The sequence below is a fragment of the Oryctolagus cuniculus genome, chromosome 15 (genome assembly GCF_051225735.1).
Source record: "Oryctolagus cuniculus isolate XC-2025 breed Fujian yellow rabbit chromosome 15, ASM5122573v1, whole genome shotgun sequence".
In the NCBI taxonomy this organism is placed as follows: Eukaryota; Metazoa; Chordata; class Mammalia; order Lagomorpha; family Leporidae; genus Oryctolagus; species Oryctolagus cuniculus.
Window position 1 is genome coordinate 36,601,827 of NC_142881.1, and position 21,965 is coordinate 36,623,791.

Here is a 21,965-nt window from a genome sequence, read left to right on the forward strand (position 1 = left end):
ATAAAGCCCCTGAGAACTCGGGGAGCACTGGACAACTTCCATGGAAAATTCGGCTTCAATAAACTACGTTCTGCATCTCTTCCTACAAGCCCATTGTGCACAGGGCAACAACAGCAGCCCCCAAGAAACAGTGCTGTGGAAACTTTGTTTAAATATAGTGCATCCATGTTTGAAATCTCAGAAGGGAGCCCACATTGCCTTGAAACTGTTACATAATGGTCCATTCACTGGAAATTGATGTGAATCAGTGATAAATGTTGGGACCAGGAAATTTAAGTCATACAATCGTTTTAAGAAATGTAACCATCTTCCCTCTTTCTTTCTGCCTCCCCTATTCTGTAATTTTAAGTTGGCAGGGGGGTTTGGGGGGGCGGGTGGTCCCTGACTTCATGGTTGTGGCTGCCAACAGCAGGCCCACACCCTGTACTGCACATTTTATGAAAAAAAAAAAAAAGATTGGCCCTTTGCCACCCTCAACACGCCAGCCATGGGTTAACCCATTTATAAACAAGGTTTAGGTTGGGATCTGAGTAGGCAGGATCTGAGCTATTGACTACTAATACGCAAAACATCTCCAAGTTGCCAAGCAGACGGCTGGGCAGCTTTGAAGGCCAAGGAAGGGCTGAAGGAACAAGGCAGCCCTTAGCTTTAGAAGTTGCTATTTTCCTTCCTTTCCAAGTTGCTGATCAGTCTGTGCAGGGCTTACTTGCTGTCTGCAGATAGGCTAGTGAGTTCAGACAGCAAGCAGAGTGCCAAGAGCAAGCTTGCCAGAGTTCCTTTGCACAAGGGTCCTTCAGAAAGTTTGGAGAAAATGGAATTATGAGTTGACTTTGGTGTCCCAAGTTTTGAAATCCATGCATATGTGGGGTCATCAAAATTTTCCTGGAAAATGTGTATTATGAAAAAGCTATGAGAGGATTTCAAAAACTCTTTTGGACCAAAGTAAAACTTCTCTTTTAATTTCATTTTTCCATAAACGTTTTGAAGCACTCTCATATTTGTGGTTAGCTGCACTAAGGCAGTTTGAGGTTGGTGTGAAACAACCAGCTTGCTAAAACCATAGGTAGCTCTACCTTGGGTGGGAATCAGAAGTGTAACAGGGAAAGACAGGGTTGAACGTTTTCTCTGTACAGAGGCAGCGTTGGAGGCAGGGATTTTGGTGTGGGACCACCGAGGGGGTCCTAGGTGTGAGTCCTCACCTCCCTGCCCCTCATTCCCATCTTCTGTAACTTGTTCCCGCCTCTCAGAGGTGCTGAGGACCACATGAATGCATCTGTGCGAGGCTCTTAGGACACACAAGGGTTTGCTAATTAAAAAACAAAATCCAGGACTTTATTTCTATTATTCTTCAATTATTTAGAAAGCATCAAAAAATTTGTCCTTCCTTTCTTGAGACACCCTGGAATCTTATTGCAGTACCTAATTCAGAGCTGCCCTACCATCAAAAGGCGCATTCAGGTCAAATTGTCCCAAGGAACCACAGTGAAAAATTGTGAACAAACAATTTTCAAAAAATGCTTAGGGGCCAGCACTGTGGCATGGTGGGTAAGGCCACTGCCTACAGTGCCGGAATCCTATATGGGTGCCAATTCGAGCTCTGGCTGTTCCACTTCCTATCCAGCTCTCTGCTGTGGCCTGGGAAAGCAAGTCCTTGGGCCCCTGCACCCGCTTAGGAGACCTGGAAGAAGCTCCTGGCTCCTGGCTTCAATTCGGCACAATTCTGGCCATTGTGGCCATCTGGGGAGTGAACCAGTGAATGGAAGACCCCTCTCCCTCTCCCTCTCTCTTTTTCTCTCTCTCTCTCTGTAACTCTGCTTTTCAAATAAAAATAAATAAACCTTTTTTAAAAAATGCTTAAGCAATATTGGAATCCCAAAACATAGACATGGGAGTCTCAGACCCCTCTAAATGAAGTTACAGTTTTGTGTGTGTGTGTGTGTGTGTCTCTCTCTCTCTTTCTTTTTGACAGGTAGAGTTACAAACAGTGAGAGACAGAGAGAAAGGCCTTCCGTTGGTTCACCCCCTAAATGGCCACTACGGCCAGCGCTGCGCCAATCCGAAGCCAGGAGCCAGGTGCTTCCTCCTGGTCTCCCATGTGGGTACAGGCGCCCAAGCACTTGGGCCATCCTCCACTGCCTTCCTGGGCCACAGCAGAGAGCTGGACTGGAAGAGGAGCAACCAGGACTAGAACCCGGTGCCCATATGGGATGCCAGTGCCACAGCAGAGGATTAACCAAGTGAGCCACGGCGCCAGCCCCTTTGTGTTTTTCTTAATGGTCAAAATTTTCCTTAGAGGAAGAGAGCTCTGACATGATCATGGAACTCAAAGGAAAATAATACTTGGAAAACACCTTGGCTGGGGACAGGGGGAGCTGTGGGTCAGAGGATACAAAGTTGCAGTTGTGTGGGATGAATTAGTCTAAATACCTCCAGAACAGCTTTTAATGGCAGCATGGTGTTGTATACTGAAGTTTTCTTAATCAGAGTGTAGAATTTAGTGTTGTTAGCATACACACAAAAAAAGGAACAACCATGTAAGATGATGGATATATTAATTGGCTTGACTGTAGTCAATTTACCATATATGTGTATATCAAAATAGCATGTTGTATGTCTTATATATAAGACAGGTAAATATAAAAAAAGGAATAAGAAAAAGATTACAGTAAAAATATAACAAAAATGTAAGTACTGATGTTATGGTCATTTGGCACAATGATTAAGAAACCTCTTAGGGGGCTGGAGCTGTGGCATAGCAGGTGAAGCCACCACCTGCAGTGCTGGCATCCCATATGGATGTCACTTCGAGTCCTGGCTGCTCCACTTCTGATCCAGCTCTCTGCTAATGCACCTGGGGGTGGGGCAGTGGAGGATGGCCCAGATGCTTGGGCCCCTGCACCCACATGGGAGACCCAGAGGAAGCTCCTAGCTCCTGGTTTCAGATTGGCCCAGCTCCTGCTGTTGCAGCCATTTGAAGAGAAAACCAGCAGGATGGAAGACCTCTTCCCTTCTCTCTCTCTCTCTCTCTGCCTCCATCTCTGCCTCTGTAATTCTCCCTTTCAAATAAATAATTTTTTTTAAAAAAAAGACACTTCTTGGGACACCCGCATCTCATATTGGAGTGCCTCAGTTCTAGTCTTGGCTCTGTTTCCAATTCCAGCTTCCTGCTAATGCACACCCTGGGAAGCAGGATGATGGTTCATATACTTGGGTCTCTGCCATCCACATGGGGAACTCCTATTGAATTCTGGGCTTCTGGCTTCAGCCTGGCTGAGCTCTGGCTATTGTAGGCATTTGGGGAATGAACCAGCAGATGGAAGATCTGGATCTCTCATTGTCTTTGTTTCTTTCTTTCTATCTTTCTGCCTTTCAAATAAGAATTTTTTTTAAATAAATAGTAAGCTATAAGAGGTATTTATTTGAACAAAGCTATTGCTCACAAATCTTAAAATGAAATAAGATAAACCTAAAAAAATGAAAAGAAAATCATCTTTTCTTCTACAAATGTTGCTAGAGTAAGTCAGCTAGGAAAATGGCTGTGGCTTGGGTGGGCCTGCCCCAGAGAGGGAGCTGTCTGACAGTGGAAGGTGAAGGTCAGGGGTGGGTGGCACAGGCTGCTTTGCCCACCAGCTCTGTACCTGGAACCTCCTCACTGAAAATTCTACAAACCCCAGCTAACCCCTCTCCTCAGTGTCTGCTGCATCCTCGTGGATCCTAGTGTACCACCATCGGTGAGAAGGCAGAGCTGCTGCAGCAACCCCCGGCCACTCACTTCTATGGGATCGACAGAGGAAATTACAGTGTATCGCCATGCTCTTAGGTATGGCTCCAAAGAGAGACAGAACGCAGAGGCCAGAATTTCTGAGGGGAAAAAACTGGACTTGTGTGTGTGAGAGGAAGGGAGGCAGCTTTAGCAGGAGCGCAAACACTCACATAAAGCAACTGCAGAGCAGACAGCTAGAACGAGTATTTCCCGACAGTGGCCACCGCAAGCTGTCCAGTCTCTCACACTCCTCCAGACCTGGCCGCTGATAACAGGCGGCCAAATGCCCCTCCTCTCAAGGACAGGACAGCCCCTGTGACCGCTTCTTAGCCAATAGAAGGAGTTGGCGGCAGTGCTGTGTGGCCACAGTAGCAATGGCCTGACAAACGGCTTCTGTCTGCTTGTCTCTGTCCAGAACTCTCCCCTCGGTGAGAACCCAGAGGCCATGTAGTGAAGAAGCCTTGCTCCTGCTTCGGGGGAGGTCGTTTACTCGGCTTGGGTGTCCTCTCAAGCGAAGTCTACCTCTGTGTAGCCTGCTCTATTTGACATCCTTTCTTCATGTGATGATGTCTGAGGTCGGTCTTAATCATTTCTTCTTTTAGATGATGTGATCATTTTCATGGATACCTAAAGGACCCTTTAGCTTTCTTTGAAGTTTGACACACAGGAGCCAAGATGACTGGTGCACAGTAGATAAAGGAAAAGGATGTATCCTACCAATATAAGACCTTTGAACCTTCCAGATAAAAATAAGTGTCTCGGAGTAGAAAAGGAGTTCTTGATGAGGTTTTCTAAAAAGCTAAAGTAACAAGAGAAAATTACTAAATTGGACTTTAACCTCTATAACTGTAGGCATCTCTAACAAACCTAAAAGGAAATTCAAAGATTAGGAGAAGAAAATTACAATATACATAACAGATAAATTATTAGCATCCCTTAAGGAATGTATTCAAGTAAGCAGAAAAAATAGAAAATGCAAAGATGGTGAAAATGTACTAAATCTCATTTATAATTATGGAAAAAAACAAATTTTAAAATTTTCAGTGACATAGGTTTTTATACCAGCTGCTTGGCAAAAAAAAAAAAAAAAAACCTGTGGAAATTAACATACAGTTGTGGGAGAGTAAATTGGTATAACCACTTTGAAGAGCAGTTAGACAATATCTAGTAAAGGTGAAAATATCCTTACACTACAAACTCCAGTTCACATCTATGTCTCTACTCCAGGGAAATTTCTGCCTAAGTGAGTCCAGAGTGTGGGGAGCAGGGCCTGTCTCCCGCAACATGACGAAATAAGTACTGAGACTACCAAGACTAGACTAGACCACTGAGACTATTAAGACTAACTCTATGCATCTGATCTCCCATCATATGGTGCTGAGAGTAAACAAATCTTACACAGCTGCGTTGTTAATTAGCTGATTCCTGACCCAACCCCTTAAAAGGGGGAGAGAGACAACCTGCGCGGCCACACCCCCCTGAGAGAGTCGGTGGGGAAAGCTCGCCAGTGCCGCTCCTCACGGAGGCGGGGGGGGGGGGGGCAGCAAACCCGGGAAGGGCCAGGAAAAGAGAACAGCGCAGGGTCTGGTGTCGTTCCTCTGTGAGTGGGGGAGCCACACAGAGATACACTACACATTCTCTGCAGCTTTGTTGATAATTGCCAAGATAAAAATCAGATCGACAACAAACCTGAGCGTCCATCTATTGGGCAGTGGGTTAACATATTTGTTCCTGTTTATTCATGTGAAGAATATTATATAGTGGTTTAAGTGAATGAATTACAAGCATCAACACAGATTTGTTTCAAAAACAGAATGCTGAATTAGAAGGAAAAGTCATAGAATCTTAGGTATAGTTACTTGTCACTGCTGTAAATTTGATAAACAAATAAGATTAGAGCTGGCTCACGGGTATGAAATGCAAGTGCAATCATATGAATGCCATGTGTGCATACAAACTTCATGACAGTAATTTGCCTCTAGACAAGCAAGAGTGTGGGAAAAAATCATACCTCAATTGTTTCTGTAATGTGTTTTAGTCTTCAAAAATATCTGAATTGGACTTCACTAAAGTTAGAAAACTGCTCTCCAAAAGAGAATGAGAATGAAAAGGCAAGTCACAGACTGGAAGAAAATATTTGCAAAAGACACATCTGATAAAGGACTGTTGCCCAAAGCATACAGAGAACTCTGAAAACTCAACATTAAGAAAATAAGCAAACCGATTTCAAAATGGGCAAAAGACCTGAACAGACCCTTCACCAAAGACATCCAGATGACAAACAAGCATCTGAGAAGATATTCAACATCATATGTCACGAGAGAATTGCAGACTGAAGCAACAGTGAAATACCACCACACACCTATTATAATTGCCAAAATCGAAAGCACTGCCAACTTCAAGTGCTGGCAAAGTTGGGAGCAAAAGACACTCTCATTCATTACTACAAGGAATGCAAAATGGCACAGCCACTTGGAAAGACAGTTGGCTGGTTTGTTTTTTTTTTCCAAAACTTAATGTACTCTTACCATATGATCCAACAATCCCAGTCCTTTCATATCTACCCAAAAAATTGAAAACATATGTCCATCCAAAAGCCTAGATACACCAAAAACATGGATATTTATAGCAGCTTTACTTATAATTTCCAAAATATAGAAGCAACCATGATGTCCTTCAGTAGGCAAATAGGTAAACAGACTGTGGCACATCTGTACAGTGGGATGCTGTGCAGTGCTAAAAGGAAATGAGCTATCGAAAGAAAAGACACAGGAAATCCCTATGCATACTACTCTGCAAAAAAAAAAAAAAAAAAAAGCCACTCTAAAAAGTTCATGCACTAAATGATCCCAGCAGTAGGACATTCTGTAAAAGGGTCAGTGGCTTCCAGGGGTGAGGAGAAACGATTAAGGCAGTGAAATTGTTCTATATGATACAACAATGGTGGATCCATGTCATCATACATTTAAACAAAGCCACAGAATGCATACTGCCAAGAGTGAACCCTCCCATCAACTATGGATTCTGGGACAGCACAGATTCAATTGTGACAAATAGACCACTCTGCTGAGGAATGTAGATAGTGGAGGAGGTCATGCATGTGTCGGGGCAGGGGATGCATGGGAAAGCTAGGGACTTTCCACTCAGTTTTGCTGTGAACCTAAAAGCACTTGGAAAAATAAAGTTTATTGCAAGGTCTGGGCTGCTGAACACACGGAAGTGCTGGGAGGGTGGGGCACCCAGATAGCACACAGAATATCTGAGCCCACGCCTTGCACCTTGCCCTGTCCACCTCTTCATTGGGCTGCTCATCTGGATCCTTTAGAATAAACTGGTAAATGTATAAAGAAAAGAAAGCTGGAAACAGAAATGCTGCTGTCACTCTCAGAGTTGAGTACTTTCTGTACCTGGATGTATGTTTAAAGAGTTTCACAATACTACAAAAACAAAAGCATGTGATCGGATCATAAGAGTAGCCTGAACAAAATAGCAAAAAATACATAATATATATGGATATGGTAAATAATTTGGAAAAGGATGGATTATTAAATCATGGGAAAATTGGCTAGTCCATTCAAAAATATGTCACTTAAGAACCTAACCCCACCCCCATGTACACACGCATACTCGTCGAATAAACTGCAGAGGAATTAATAGCTGAGTGCTAAAATAAAGCACTCGTCTAACCATGGGAAGAGGTTTTCTAAGTCGAAAAACGCTAGGAGGGATTTGAGTGAAAGTTCAAAATACGTAATTATTTTAAATCTGCCTGTTCAAGTTAATCATGAAGAACTAAAAATACAGGAACCAAACTGCAAAATGAGTGAGGGTGATTTTTACAGTCTAAAAACAAACCCAAACCAGGAACCATGCATCACAACTTTGGCGTGTCCACCCGTCACTCTCACCGTGTCGCCTCACCCGATCCAAGTCTCTGCACAATTGTTCCTAAGCACCAGGCTGAACATTTCCAGGAATCATTGACTCCTCAAATTTTTCTCGTCCTCTCCATGCATAAATCAGCAAAAACATCTCAGCTGCCATTTAGTGCCTCTGCGCCCTGTGTGCAGGGCTGTGTCTGGTGCTGCACGTGCTCGGCTTTTACTCACCACCCCCCCCCCGCCCCGCCCCCAGCTCCAGACATTGCTATTATCTCTGCACAGATAAGGAAGCTGAAGTTCCCAGAGGGGCGGTCATTTCCCTATGACCCTGTAGTTCACCTGCAGGCTGAGGCTCAGTAAAGGGCCGTGAGTTAATCTGTGGCCATGGTTATTAGCTTTCGAAGAAAAGAAATAAAGTACAAGAGGAAATATCATATCTACGGCCTTTGATTCAGGTGTGTGTGTGTGTGCATTACAGATGTGTCCTGGAATGCAATGTGAAACATCTTTATCAGCGTGTGTCACAGTCAGAAAAGTTTGAATGCCACCGCCTTCCTTAATATGAGAGGGAACCAGAATTCACACTCAAGTTGAGGGTTCCGAAGCCCACAGCCTGGCTATTGCAACTCTCTCTGTACTCTTTTTTTTTTCCACTGAATACAACCACTACATAAACTACAACATCTTCAGATGCATTGTGGATACATCATTTCCTATGTTAATCAGGGACATTTTTGGACCATGGCTCCAGAATATAAATGCCTGTGTGATCCAATCACTCGGTAGAGTAAAGCAAGCACCACCACCACCCTCTTTGATGAAGGGGTCAGAAGCATGTGCCAGGGTCAGCAGGTGGCAGCTACTTGGAAAGCACTTGCCGGAGTGACCCAGAGACTCGCTCTGTGCTGCTGGGTTATTTCACCGATCCCCAGCTCCTAAGGTAAAATACAAGTGCTGAGACCCCGCTGAGTGGTGAGGACTGCATTCTTTCCCACCACCAATGGAGCAAATTGCCATGCGCTTGGTGGCTTGACACAACACACGTGTATTCTCTCTCCTTTTCTGACTTCTAGAGAGCGCCTGCTTCCTTGGGTCGTGGCCTCAATCACTCCAACCTTTGCTTCCATTGTCACATTTCCTCTTCCCACCCTTCCAATTCTCCTAAGGACCTTTGAGACGCTCTTGGGCCCACCCAGATAATCAAGGATAATCGCCCCATCTCAAGATCATCAACCTAATCACTATGGAAAGTCCCATTTGCTATGTATATTCACAGGTGTCAGAAATTCAGGTGCATTGACGTCATTAGGGGCCCACTCTTCAGCTAGATCTTAACCAGACAGAGTTCACCGTGGGCCTTGCCTTGTAAAACACCAGGTTCTTTTCAGCTCTGATTCCTTGGTAGCTGTCCTGACCTACTTTGTCTTAGGTATTTCCTTTGCTATGATATTACTATCATGTAATAATATTACCAGGGGCCAGACACAGTTTTACATACCTCATATAGTCTAATTCACTTTAAGCAGGCACAGAAAGACAAAACCCAGCTAATCCATAGCAGAATTGGGATCACAGCCCAGGAAGTTTCTCCCTGGAGTTGATAACTATACTGTCTTCTCTCTTCAATGGCCCAGCTCCCACCTGCACACCTTGGTGCTGTTTGTGGCCCCTTCGTTAAGCTTTTTGATATCTCACGACATTCTCAGGAGTCTGGCTCCTACAGGGACACACCCACATGGCCTTGGGCCACTCACACCCTTGGTCAGGCCAGGAGCCGCCCCCACTCCCTAAGTGGCTTTGGGTCAGTTGACCGCACTAAATCTCTGACCCACCGAAGCCAAGGATGAGGCCTTGACCGTGGTAAGTTCACAGGGATTCAGTTCTTGAGATCCAGCCCGGTGCATTCCTGCAGGCTTTACTCAGTATCGAAAAGTATTACTTTTATAAATGGGAAAGTGACTCACACTTCGGCTTTTGTTGAGTTCATGGAAGCAGCAGTGAAGGCAATTTGGTCTGAACTTGGAGGATAGTTCCACTGCTGGAAGAGCAGTCCTGCTCAGGTGTGTTAGAAGCTGGAGGTTCTGCCATGATTCATTGTTTTTCGTTTTTCATCTGTATCAAGCTTGGAAAGTCAGCCAGCAAGAGCAGCTACTCTGCTAGATACTTGACTTTCCTTAACCCAGGAGTTCCTCATCCAAAACAATGGACACACGGGAGATCCACAAGGAGGCTTCATGGAGCCGGTGGGTGCACCTACTGGGCAGCAATGGGTGTCTGAGACTCAGCCACGTGGTCCAAAGATGGTGCTCATTTACCGCCCCTCCCTCTCCGCTGGCCAGAGCTATGCCTGTACAACTGCCGATAGCCTCTTGGGTCTCTGCTTATGCTCTTGGACCTATCATCTATTCTCCAGACAGCAACAGAATGATCCTTTCGCAAATATGAATGTAATCATGTTTCTATGACACTCGGCATCCTCTGGTGCCTCCTATCTCGCCGGGCATCCTTCCTCAGCCCCCTGACCCTGTTTTTCTCTGTAGTTTTATATCTAACAGACATGTTCTACATTGATTCCTTGATTTAATTGCTTTCTGTCTCTCCCAATGAATGTTTTAATGACTTGGCTTGTTAACTAATATCCAAAGTAACTAAAATAGGGCCTGAAACATAATAGATGCTCAGTAAGGAGAGTTAGCACTCTGGGTTAAGATGCAGCCTGGACTTGGAAGGCACTGGCTCATGGCTGACACCTTCCTTAAACCCTAGCACTATTGCAGTGTCTGCAACTACTTTCACAGGGACGAATACCCCCTCTGTCTTCCTTTCCTTGCTGACTACTTCATTCATAATAGGTGTGCCAACCTGATAGCAAGAGTAGTGGAGGGAAAGCTCAGAACACAGCTACTCCCACCAACCCACCTCTTCCTAGGGACACTCACAGGCAGGAGTAGGTGAGTCTGGGAGTCCCTAGAAATAAAAAGCCAAATGCTATGCTGGTGAATTTCTCTGTGTAAGTTTCTCAGCTTCCATCGGATCCTCAAAAAGCCCTAGACCCCAAAACATTCCATAATTGATCTTCCTGAACCTCAGTTTATCTTTAAAATGGCAATAATCAGAGTGTGAGAATGAAATAATTGCATAAGCAGGGCACCCAGTACAGTCCCTAGCACGTGTAAGTACTAAACCGACCAATACGGCTGAGAGTCATAGTATTGGGGCCAATTGCCCTGGGAGGCCTCATCATAAGGACTTAATCCCATTCATGGTGGGGCCGGCTCTGTGGTATAGAAGGCTAAGCCTCTGCCTGCAGTGCCGGCATGCCATATGGATGCAGCGTCAAGTCCTAGATGTTCCATTTCCAATCCAGCACCCTGTGTCTGGGAAAGAAGCAGAGGATGGCCAAAGTTCTTGGGGTCCTGCACCCACATGGAAGACCCAGAAGAAGCTCCTGGCTCCTGGCTCTAGCCTGGCCCAGCCCTGGCTATTGCAGCATCTGGGGAACGAACCAGCAGGTGGAAGACCTCTCTTTCTGTCTCCTGCTGTCTCTCCATAATTCTGACTTATAAATAAATCAATAAGTCTTTTTTAAAATTATGCTACTTCTTTTGTAGGGGAAAAGAGGAAATAAAATTTGTGCATTTCTTCGCTTATTTTTGTAAAAAAGAAAAACCTCGATGTGATGCAACAGATGTCTAGAGGGGGAGGAAATGGCATGAAAAGGAAGGGATGGCACAGCAGTGCAGGGTGGCCACACGTCCTCTGCCCTCTTCACCTCAGCAGGTGGGGTCTACACTCCTGCCCCTGGTTACAAGCACACTGTGGCACTGCTTTGAGCCGCAGAATACGGTGCTCGTGACACGGCGCCCGTGTGCACGCCTGGGCCTTCAGAGAACAAGCTGCCATGCTTGCTCTCGGGGCCCTAAGAGGGCTGAGAGGCCTCAGACACTGCGCAGCAAAGGCTCCCTGCCGCGCTTTTTCTGAATTCTTGACTCACTAAGGCATAAGCATAACAATGAATTATTGCTTCAATTCTTGATGTGTTGGGGTCGTTTTTTGTGCAACAGTATGTAATCGAAACAGATCCACATCTCTTGGGACTTCTTTGAGTATGTCTTTTGCTTTAGTCACTGTGTACAATCTAACAAACCACCCCACACTCCCTGGCTTAATGACTGTGATTTCTTGCGACTCTGGGTGGTTCTTCTGCTGGGTGTGGTGCCAGCTAAAATCCTCCATGCGGGTGTTTGAAGCTGGAAGTGCAGCTGGGGTGCCTCAGTTCTCCTCCCCCTGGCCTCTCCGTCCACATGGCATCTTGTTCTCCTGGGTCTCTCTACCTGTTCTCTACTTCTAGCTGGACACCCTGGGCTTCCTTACAGTGTGACAGAGAGAAGGCTACACAGGACGCAGAACCAGAAGGCATGGTTCGTCAAGAGCTACCAATATGGGTGGGCGCTGCGCCTCACTAGGCTAATCCTCTGCCTTGCGGCGCCGGCACACCGGGTTCTAGTCCCGGTCGGGGCGCCAGATTCTGTCCCGGTTGCCCCTCTTCCAGGCCAGCTCTCTGCTGTGGCCAGGGAGTGCAGTAGAGGATGGCCCAAGTGGTTGGGCCCTGCACCCCGTGGGAGACCAGGAGAAGTACCTGGCTCCTGCCATCAGATCAGCGCGGTGCGCCAGCGCAGTGCGCTGGCCGCAGCGGCCATTGGAGGGTGAACCAACGGCAAAGGAAGACCTTTCTCTCTGTCTCTCTCACTGTCCACGCTGCCTGTCCAAAAAAAAAAAAAAAAAAAAAAAAAAAAAAAAAAAAAGAGCTACCAATATGATAATCCTATGTCACATACAGGTTTCACCTTTGAACCACATAATAGTCTACATTTTTTTAAAAAAGATGTATTTATTTATTTGAAAGGCAGAGTTACAGAGAGGTAGAGGCAGAGAGAGAGAGGTCTTCCATCTGCTGTGTGGGGAGCAACTCGGACTAGACTAAGTTACTGGAATTAAGACTTATTCTATGCATCTGCTCTCCCACAATATGGCGCTGAGAAGGGAGAAACAGCTTCTACACAGCTGCCTCCAGTTCAACCAATAAACTGTAGGACCTGCTCCTGATTGGAGGAGAGCAGCGTACTCGGCGTGTGGGCAGCAGAGTTGGGATTGGTGGAAGAGGACTATAAAGGAGGAGAGAGACGGCATGCACTGGGAACATCTAAGGGGAACATCTATCTGAAGGAACACCTGTGCAGCCCCCGAGAGAGCCGGCCGGCGGTGTGCCGCTCTCCTGCAGAAGTGGGGAAAGTGGCCAGGGGGAACCGCCCTTCCACGGAGGTGGAAGGGACAGTAGCCAACCCGGGAAGAACCAGCAGCAAACCTGGGGAGGGCCGAGCAGACAAAAGAACAGTGCAGGGTCCTGTGTCGTTCCTCCATGAAGATGGGGAGCGACACTGCTGGTTCACTCCCTAAATGGCTGCAATGGCCAGAGCTGGGCCAATCCAAAGCCAGAAGCCAGGAGCCTCTTGTGGGTCTCCTACATGGGTGCAAGGATCCAAGGATAGAGAACTGGATCAAAAGTGGAGCAGCTGGGACTTGAACTGGTGCCCGTATTTGATGCTAGCACTGCAGGCGGTGGCTTTACCTGCTATGCCACAGCACCAGCCCCAATGGCCTACATTTTAGTAAGTTACATTAAAATGGTGAAAAAAGCAAATTATAAAACTGACTTCAGATACAGATCAACACAAATAGATATTAAATTGATAATGTATCCACACACAAAAATAAATCAATCAAAATGACAGGCAATTAGCCTAGTAGTTAAGCTAAAGGTTAGGATGCCTGCATCCTGTATCAGTCCCTGGTTCCTGATTCCAGCTTCCTGCCAATGTATAACCTGGAGGCAGTGGTGATGTCTCAAGCAACTGGCTTCCTGCCCCCTATGTGGGAGACCTGGGTTGAGTTACTGGTTCCCAGCCTCAGCCTGGCCCGGTGCTAGCCACAGCAGGCCTTGGGGATTAAACTCTGCATGGGAACATGTCCTTTTTTGCTCTGTCTCAAATGAATAATTTTCAAAAAAATCTTTTAAACATAATACTCTAATAATACACCCTTAGAATATGTTTTAAAGAAAAAAAATTGCCTTTAAGAAAATCCTGAATTTTATTTAGTGAGTTTTATTTTCTTAGTAGCATTGACACAGTAATTCTGAAACTATTTGTGTATATTGTAAATATGCCAATATTTTGGGGGAACTGGGACTCTCACTGCGTAGAAGGAAAATACAAATGTGGAGTAGAGGAAAGTGAGGAGGAACTTTAGAGGTTATATTGGAGCTATCAGTGTGAAGTCACGATTGTGTGTGCGTGCATACGCACACACACACATGAGCTCTTTCCACAGACAGGGCCTGAGAATCAATGACACTCAATAGCAGTAAGCTCAACTATACCACTCCCCACTAGCAGGAGAAATTGCTCATTGCAAGTCTGGGAGCAATGAGAGTACAAGGTGAGTCTGGAATGTCTTGTGGAGCCAAAAAGCACAGAGATGCAGAAAGACTGATGGGGATGCAGGAGGCAGCCGGAAGAGCCCTTACCAGCGAGATTTGGGACAACTTGTGCTGGCGTTGGGATGTCTGTGTCCTTCCTGAATTCCTGGGATGGTATTTAGAGGTAGGCCCTTGGGAAGCAGCTAACTCACGAGGGCCCCACTCCCAGGAACAGGATGAATGACCTGGTAACCACGGCTCCCTCCTCTCTGCCCTTCCATCCCATGAGGACCACAGAAGGGGCCATCTGGGAGGGACAGCCTTGACCAGACACCAGCTCTGATGATGTTTTGACCTCAGACTTCTCAGCTTCCAAACTTTAAAAGGACATTTCTATCATTTATAAACGGCCTAGATTAAGATATTTCATTATAGGACTAAGACAATGTGAGCTTCAAAATGAATAACAATGTTAATAGTTTGTAATATGGTATTTAAAAAGAATCCATGAGTTGAGACTGTTACCTTAAAGGAGAATATAACTCATTTATAAAGATAAGCTAATATGTAAAAAGGGGATACCAATTGAATTAGAAATCATCACTTTGTAGCCACCAATGTAATAATTAATTAGGAAGAATCATCAATGGATCCAAAACCTTCTGGGTAAAATGTTGTTGTGGAACATGATATTCGCACACTCCTTAAGTATCACCTCCATAGGTTACTCAGTAATTACGAAGAGAAAAGGTACTATTACAACATACTCCACTCTGGCCCAGTGAAGAAATGCAGCATGACCAATGTTTGGACCATCTTACATCACCAGTATGTGCCTCCTGACACAGTGCAATGGGCAGTGCACTTCATCACGTATATAGTGTCGTTGACCAAAACATCTGACCTGAGTTTAATCATGAGAACACGATGTGGAAAATCCAGAATGTGGGATATATGAGGGGTCTTCAAAAAGTTCATGGAAAATTAGTATTATTTAAAAAACTGCATAGATTTCAAAATTTTTTAAGGATTTATTTTTATTTATTTGAAAGGCACAGTTAGAGAGAGAAAGAGATCTTCCACCTGCTGGTTCAAATAGCTGCAACAGCCTAGAGTAGGCTGGTCAAAAGCCAGGAGCTTCGTCTGGATCTCCCATGCGGGTGCAGGAGCCCACGCACTCGAGCCATCCTCCACTGCTTTTCCGGGCACATTAGCAAGAAGCTGGCTCAGAAGAGGAGCAGCTGGGACTGGAACTGCACACATATGGGATGCCAGCATTACAGGTGGCAGATTTACCTGCTATACCACAGTGTCAGCCCCAAATAAATGTAATTTTATGTCTCCATGGACTTTTTGAAGTACCTTCACATTATCCAACAATTGGCCAGGACTCTTCAAAGAAGTCAGTGTCATGGAGAGTAGTTTTCTAGGCTAACAGACACTGTAGAGATATGACCAACAACTCCAGCACATGAACCCTGGCTGAATCATAGGTCAGGACTATTGGAGGAATTTGCCCATTAGATGTTGTTTGGCTTCAATGCTAAATTTCATTATATGATGTGTATTTTTATGGTTATATGGGTAGGAGACACATGATAGAGTATTTAGGAGTAAAGCATCCTGTGTGTGTGTGTGTGTGTGTGTGTGTATGCTTGTGTGTTGGGAGAGAGAGAACAAAAGCAAATGTGGGCCAGCGCCACGGCTCACTAGGCTAATCCCCCGCCTTGCGGCGCCAGCACACCGGGTTCTAGTCTCGGTCGGGGTGCCAGATTCTGTCCCGGTTGCCCCTCTTCCAGGCCAGCTCTCTGCTGTGGCCAGGGAGTGCAGTGGAGGATGGCCCAAGTCCTTGGGCCCTGCACCCCATGGGAGACCAGGAGAAGTACCTGGCTCCTGCCATCGGATCAGCGCGGTGTGCCGGCCAGAGCGCGCCGGCCACGGCGGCCATTGGAGGGTGAACCAACGGCAAAAGGAAGACCTTTCTCTCTGTCTCTCTCACTGTCCACTCTGCCTGTCAAAAAAAAAAAAAAAAAAAAAAAAGAGCAAATGTGGCAAAATGTTACTGATAGATGAATCGGGAAGGAAATGAGGCAGTACACCATTTTTCCAACTTCTCTAAGATTAAAAATTTTCAAAATAAATTTTGGGGAAGTAACCGTAGAAAAGTAAACAGTTCAAGAAAGACAAATACCATCGTATGCCTATTAAACCAGTCCTTCCCACCTCGCTGTGGTTTGTTTTCAAAATAACAGCCAATGCTGCCCAGGTCGTGGGGAGGTTGGTACAGCTGAACAGTGGGTGGTAAGGCCATAGGCTCAGTCTGTGTGGCTGGAGCTTCACCAGGCCCAAACGGATCCAGCCACCTGCCTGAGAATTTGTTTAAAGGAATTGGGCTGACAAAAGTGAAAATCTATGCCTGAAAATTGGGAATCAAAACAATCTAAATGTCTCACAATAACAGTTAGGTTTAGGGAATTATGCTTCACCACTCGATGGAGTGTTATGCAAGCATTAAACATAGGCTTTAAGAGTTCCTAAAATGAAAAACAACAACTTTTGGCTAGCATTTAATAAAAAATTAAAAAAAAACACGGAAGGCAAACTGTGTGTGTGTTTCCCATTTTGAAAATAAAAGCATATGAGTGCATATGAACAAAAACTAATAGGGGCTTTTGGGGGGCACATTGGTAGGAAGATCTCAGCCGAGGATGTCAGCTTTCATTGAGTCTCAGCACATCTCCAAGTTCCCTGACCTAGTCAGACTCCTCAACCAAGTACTTTGACCTCAAAAAAAATAAAAAGACTAACAGGGAATAACATTTAAATTCACTGTATTAGGGTATTGGTGTTATCCATTTTTTAAAATTTGTGCATTTATTTTAGAGGCAGACGGAGAGAAACAAATAGAGAGCCAGGCAGAGAGACGGAGCTCCTATCTGCTGGCTCATTCCCCAGGTGCCCACGGCAGCCAGAGCTGGGCTGGGGCCAAGGCTCCAGTCGCTTCCAGTGGCCTCAGGACTGCTGTGGCTATTTATCTCCAGGAGTGAAGTTCAACTTTGGCCAGCTTATGCCATGTCTTAGTTTCCTCTTGCTGCTGTAATAGATCACCACTAACGCAGTGGCTTAAACCAACACAATTTTATCATCCTACAGTCTGGGGGCCAGAAGTCCAAAATAGGTCTCCCTGGGCTAAACTCAAGGTCTCCCTGAGTTGCACTCGTCTTCCTCCTGGAGATTCCAGGCGTGGAGATGTCACTCCCTTGTCTTTTCTGTTTTCTGGAGAATGTCTGTCTTCCCTAGCACATGACCCATCCCCCATCTTCAAAGCCAGCAGCGTAGCATCCTCAAGTCTCCGCCTCTGCTCCCATCACCGTATCTTCTCTACATTCCATCTCCCTCTTCTCGTATAAGAATCTTTGTGGTTATAGTGGATCCACCCAGACAATCCAAGATCACTCCCCCCCCCCCCATACTAAAGTCCTTAATTCAATCACAACAGTGAGACCTCTTTTGTGATGAAGAGATTCATAGGTTCTGGGATTTAAAATGTAGGATATACCTGGGAGACCATAAAGGAATATTTAGGATGGGTACTACATAGTCTCCTGGGACCCAAGGAGTTGAACCACCGTGATTCTGGGTAGGCAGGAGCCTCATCACCTCCAGAGACCTGAGACCCAGGAATTAGTAATGCAAGAAAATGTTCCCATTTGCAGAGCTCTTGCTATGCACCAGCCACCGCCCCAGGCATTCCCTGGGCGTTGACTCCTTCAATCCTTCTATCAGCTGCGTGGAGCAGGTACCGTTACCCATCCTGTCATACACATGGTGGGGGAAATAGGCACTGAGACCGTCTCACCAGGGCCACGCCACTGAGGCAGAAGAGTGCCAAAGCCTCTCCAGCCTCTAGGTTTTAGCTCACACTTCTGGATGCCTGGGGCAGATCCGCATGGCCTGGGTCAGGAGAACACTGGGAGGTTTGGTGGCCAGACGTGGCCATCAGGTACCTCTTTCAGAGAAGGCTGGGCTTGTAGCTGCTCTGTGGCCCCCCAAGCAAGGGCCTACTGCAAGGGTGAGGATGGCTGCAGAAGCTTTCTCTGCTAATAGGAAAATTGCCTATGAATAGTTCAAGTTAATTTTGACCCAGATCATGATCTGTGGACAGCTGTGGGAAAAAGATAATTTAATGTCGCAACGACCTAGCCAATTAGGATGGAACTGGGCTGAAAATATTACCTTATAACTAAAAGAATAATTGCCCTACCATAAATGGAACCATATTTTCCAGATACTGGAGAGCAGAGATTTCTGTTTTCAGAAAGTTTGGGAGATGTGACATTTCTCTTAGATATTTACATCTCATTTTACTATATTAAAGATTAGCTTAAAGAAATCCATTTTGTTGGTTAAGACAACAAACTTATTTTCTTAGTATAATTACTAATATATCTTCCACAATATTTTCATCTTAACACCAATTTGGGTATCTCTGAGATAAAGCATCAATAAACTAAAATATTTGTGGGATTTTACCTTTTCTCATTCTGGCATCCACAATTTAAATTCTATCCAAGGGAGCTGGCAAGTTAAGCTGCTGCTTCAATGCCCACAACACGGAAGGGTGCCAGGTCATGTCCCGGCTGCTCTGCTTCTGATCCAGCTTCCTGGTAATACAGCTGGGAAAGCAGTGGAAGATGCTCCAAGTGCTTGGGCCCTGCACCCATGTGGGAGACCTGGATGAAGCTCCTGGCTCTGGCTCCAGCCTGGCCCAGTCCTGGCCATTGCAGCCATTTGGAATGAACCAGCAGATGGAAGACCTCTGTATGTCTCTCCCTCTGTGTCTCTGTAACTCTAGCTTTCAAGTAAATAAATTTTTGTAAAAAATTTTATCCAAGTATAGTTGTGTTTTTTTTTTTGTTTGTTTTTGTTTGTTTGTTTGTGTTTTTTTGCTAATAGTATATTGAATTTTAAATGCATAGACTGGTGCTTCTCAGTTCATGGTCCTGGTACAAGTGACATCAACATCACTAGGGAGCTTGTTTAAACAAATACAAATTCTCAGACCTTACCTCAGATCTACTAAATTAAAAACTTCAGGGGCCAGCATTGTGGCATAGCAGGTACAGCTGCTATGAGATACTGGCATCCCATATGGGCGCCAGTTCATGTCCTGGCTGCTCCACTTCTGATCTAGCTTCCTGCTAACAGTCTGGGAAAAGCAATGGAGGATGGCCCAAGTATTTAGGCCCGTGTCACCTACATGGGAGACCCGGATGAAGCTCCTGGCTCCTGGCTTTGGCCTGTCTTGGCCCCAGCCTGTGTGGCCAACTGGGGAGTGAACTGGCAGGTGGAAGATCTCATCTTTCTGTAACTCTGACTTTCAAATAAATAAACAAATCTTTTATATTAAAAAAAAAAAAAAAGAAAAAAGAAAACTTGGGGAGTGGGATCCTGCCATCTGTGTTTCAAGAAGCCCTCTAGAGGTGAGCTTTGGCCCAGGGGTGAAGGTGTCAGGCAGAGATACTCAGATCCCATTTCGGAGTGTGTGGCGTTGAGTCCAGCTCTGCTTCTGCTCCAGCTTCCTGCTACTGTGCACCCTGGAAGGCAACAGATGACAGCTCAGTTACTTGGGTCCTGTCCCCCACATGGGATCCTTGGATGGAGTTCTGGACTCCCGGCTTTCTCCTGGCCCAGCCCCAGCTGCTGCAGCTGTTTGAGAAACAGACGAGCAGATGGGAGTTAAAAACGATATCAGGCCCTGGGGACAGAGTCCAGATCTCAAAGAAACCATCTGATAAGAGTCAGAGTAAAAAAAAGAAAGAAAGATAATATCAAAGAGCAGTAGTTAGTCTCATGGGAGACTACACAACTGAACTGGGCATACCCACGAGGACTTGCACTGAGAAAGGCGCCTAACTGAGCCTGCTGAAGCAGGATGGCACCAGCCACGTCTAGAAGGACCAACAGGGAGCCAGTCTTGCACACAGGGTCAGGTGTGAACATGCCAGCAGAGCTGCAGCTTGCCCGGATGACCGAGGCATGACGGCTGCCACCTTTTGTGAAATCAACAGAGGAGGAACGCATTTGCACTCTTGGTCTCCAGAGAGACCAGCAGACCCAGCGTGTCCGGGCTGCAGTGGGAAAGAGCGTGTGTTCTCTCCCACCCGCTCCGAGCACACAGTGTTCTGGGTACCAGAGCCCAGAGACCATCAGGTAGAGATGTGGCTGAGTAGCAGGAAAGTTCAGCAGGCGGGTGAGGGCCCCTGTTCTCAGCCTCGGGGAAAATTTACTATTCATTTTTATTCTCTGATGCCAAGTCCAAGCTTCTGCAAAAACTGGGTGTTCCCCAAATGCTTCAGACAGACTGGCAGGGCAGAGACACGGGCAGCCAAAACTGTGAACAGGCTCCCCAGTTGTTCTGGGGACTTGCTGTTCCCCAGCCCTTCACCCGGAGGGGCTCTGGAGCCCAGTATTGTCCATTTTGACAGAAATAGACTCTCTGGCATGGAAAGAGAGGCCCCACACGGAGATCTACACCCAGCCATGTGGTGTGTGCCCCCAGATGCACTTTTACCCCTCAAGTAGAGATCGCATATTTCTGATATCCTCCAAGCTGAACTTGGACAAAACTGCATGTAAACAAATTAGTTTCCCCAAATCACTGTCTTTTGGCATCTAGCAATTAGCTTGTGATCTACCGGTTTTCACAATTAGATTAAGGCAGCAGGTTGGTGATTACTCTTATTAAGACAATATCTGCCAAAAAGAAAGTCTCCAAGTTGGTTTTCATTCCAAATGATTCAAATTGCAAGGCCCATGTCTTCTCTCTGGGCTGCATCCCTAATCCTATCGAACGCTGTCTTAATTCTATGTGAGATGTGTTCATCTTGAACAGAAGCTTGATAGGCTGAACCAGAATTACCATGTTGAGATGGATGGCTCTGAAGGGACCAAAACTGTTTTCTTCCTTAGATTTATTAGAAAGTCGATTTCAGCTCAATTGGTTTAACTTCATTGGTTCTATTGGTTTAACTTCCATTTCTTTTTTTTCCCCCCTTTCATGGGGAGGTCAAATGGATTTTGACTGCAGAAAAGTAAAGAAAAGCAGGCTCTTCAACTATGAAAGTACAAGGTTAGCAGTGCTACAGCAACCTGTGTCTGGGGAAGTCGATCCCTCAGAACAAACCAACAGACTGCAACAACCTGCAAATGACTGTTTTCACCCTCTGGCCATCGAAATTAACAAGTAAATATAATAATTTGAGGAAATAAATGGGGCATAAATACATCCAGCAAAGGGAGATAGCGCGATTTAGTGGCTTCTAACCCCAGCTGAGCTATGTAGGCAAGCCTTCTGGAAGCTACTAGAATCTGTAACTCTGGTTCCTCACCTGTCCATAGAAGATGAAAACACCTATGGGAAAAGTTGATGAGAGTTTGCGAAGGGCTGGGGGCAGGGCAGTGACTACTAATGAGTGTGGCAGCTCTCTTTTGGGGTGACGAACAGTTCTGGAATCAGATGGTGATGATGGTTGCATACCTGGTGAATATATGACAAAATAATGGAGTGTGCATCTGATAATGGTGAAGCTTATGGTCTGTGAATAATGTCCCCATTTGAAAAGGAAGTAGGTGCCACTGCACTGGGCGATGATTAAGAGGCAGAGAATACACACAAACCTTTATAAAGCTATCCATTGTTTTTAGTGAGGATAAGTTATATGAGTTGTGGAATTTTGGTTTTGTTTTGGGGTGTTTTATGGTTGCAAGTAATAGGGACCTGAGATTTACTGGTTCAAAAAAACCAAACCACAGGGTGCTGCAGACTCTGGCGCAAGAGGTC

At 45.6% G+C, this 21,965-nt stretch overlaps 1 long non-coding RNA gene across 1 annotated transcript in view; it reads right to left on the bottom strand.

Moving 5' to 3' along the window:
• Window positions 1-3,491: 3,491 nt before the first annotated feature.
• Window positions 3,492-21,965, bottom strand: part of LOC149121966 (uncharacterized) — a 42,991-nt gene continuing 24,517 nt past the window's right edge. The window contains exon 3 of the long non-coding RNA XR_016221337.1: window positions 3,492-4,562. This is a non-coding gene — a long non-coding RNA (uncharacterized LOC149121966). The remainder of the gene's footprint in view (window positions 4,563-21,965) is intronic.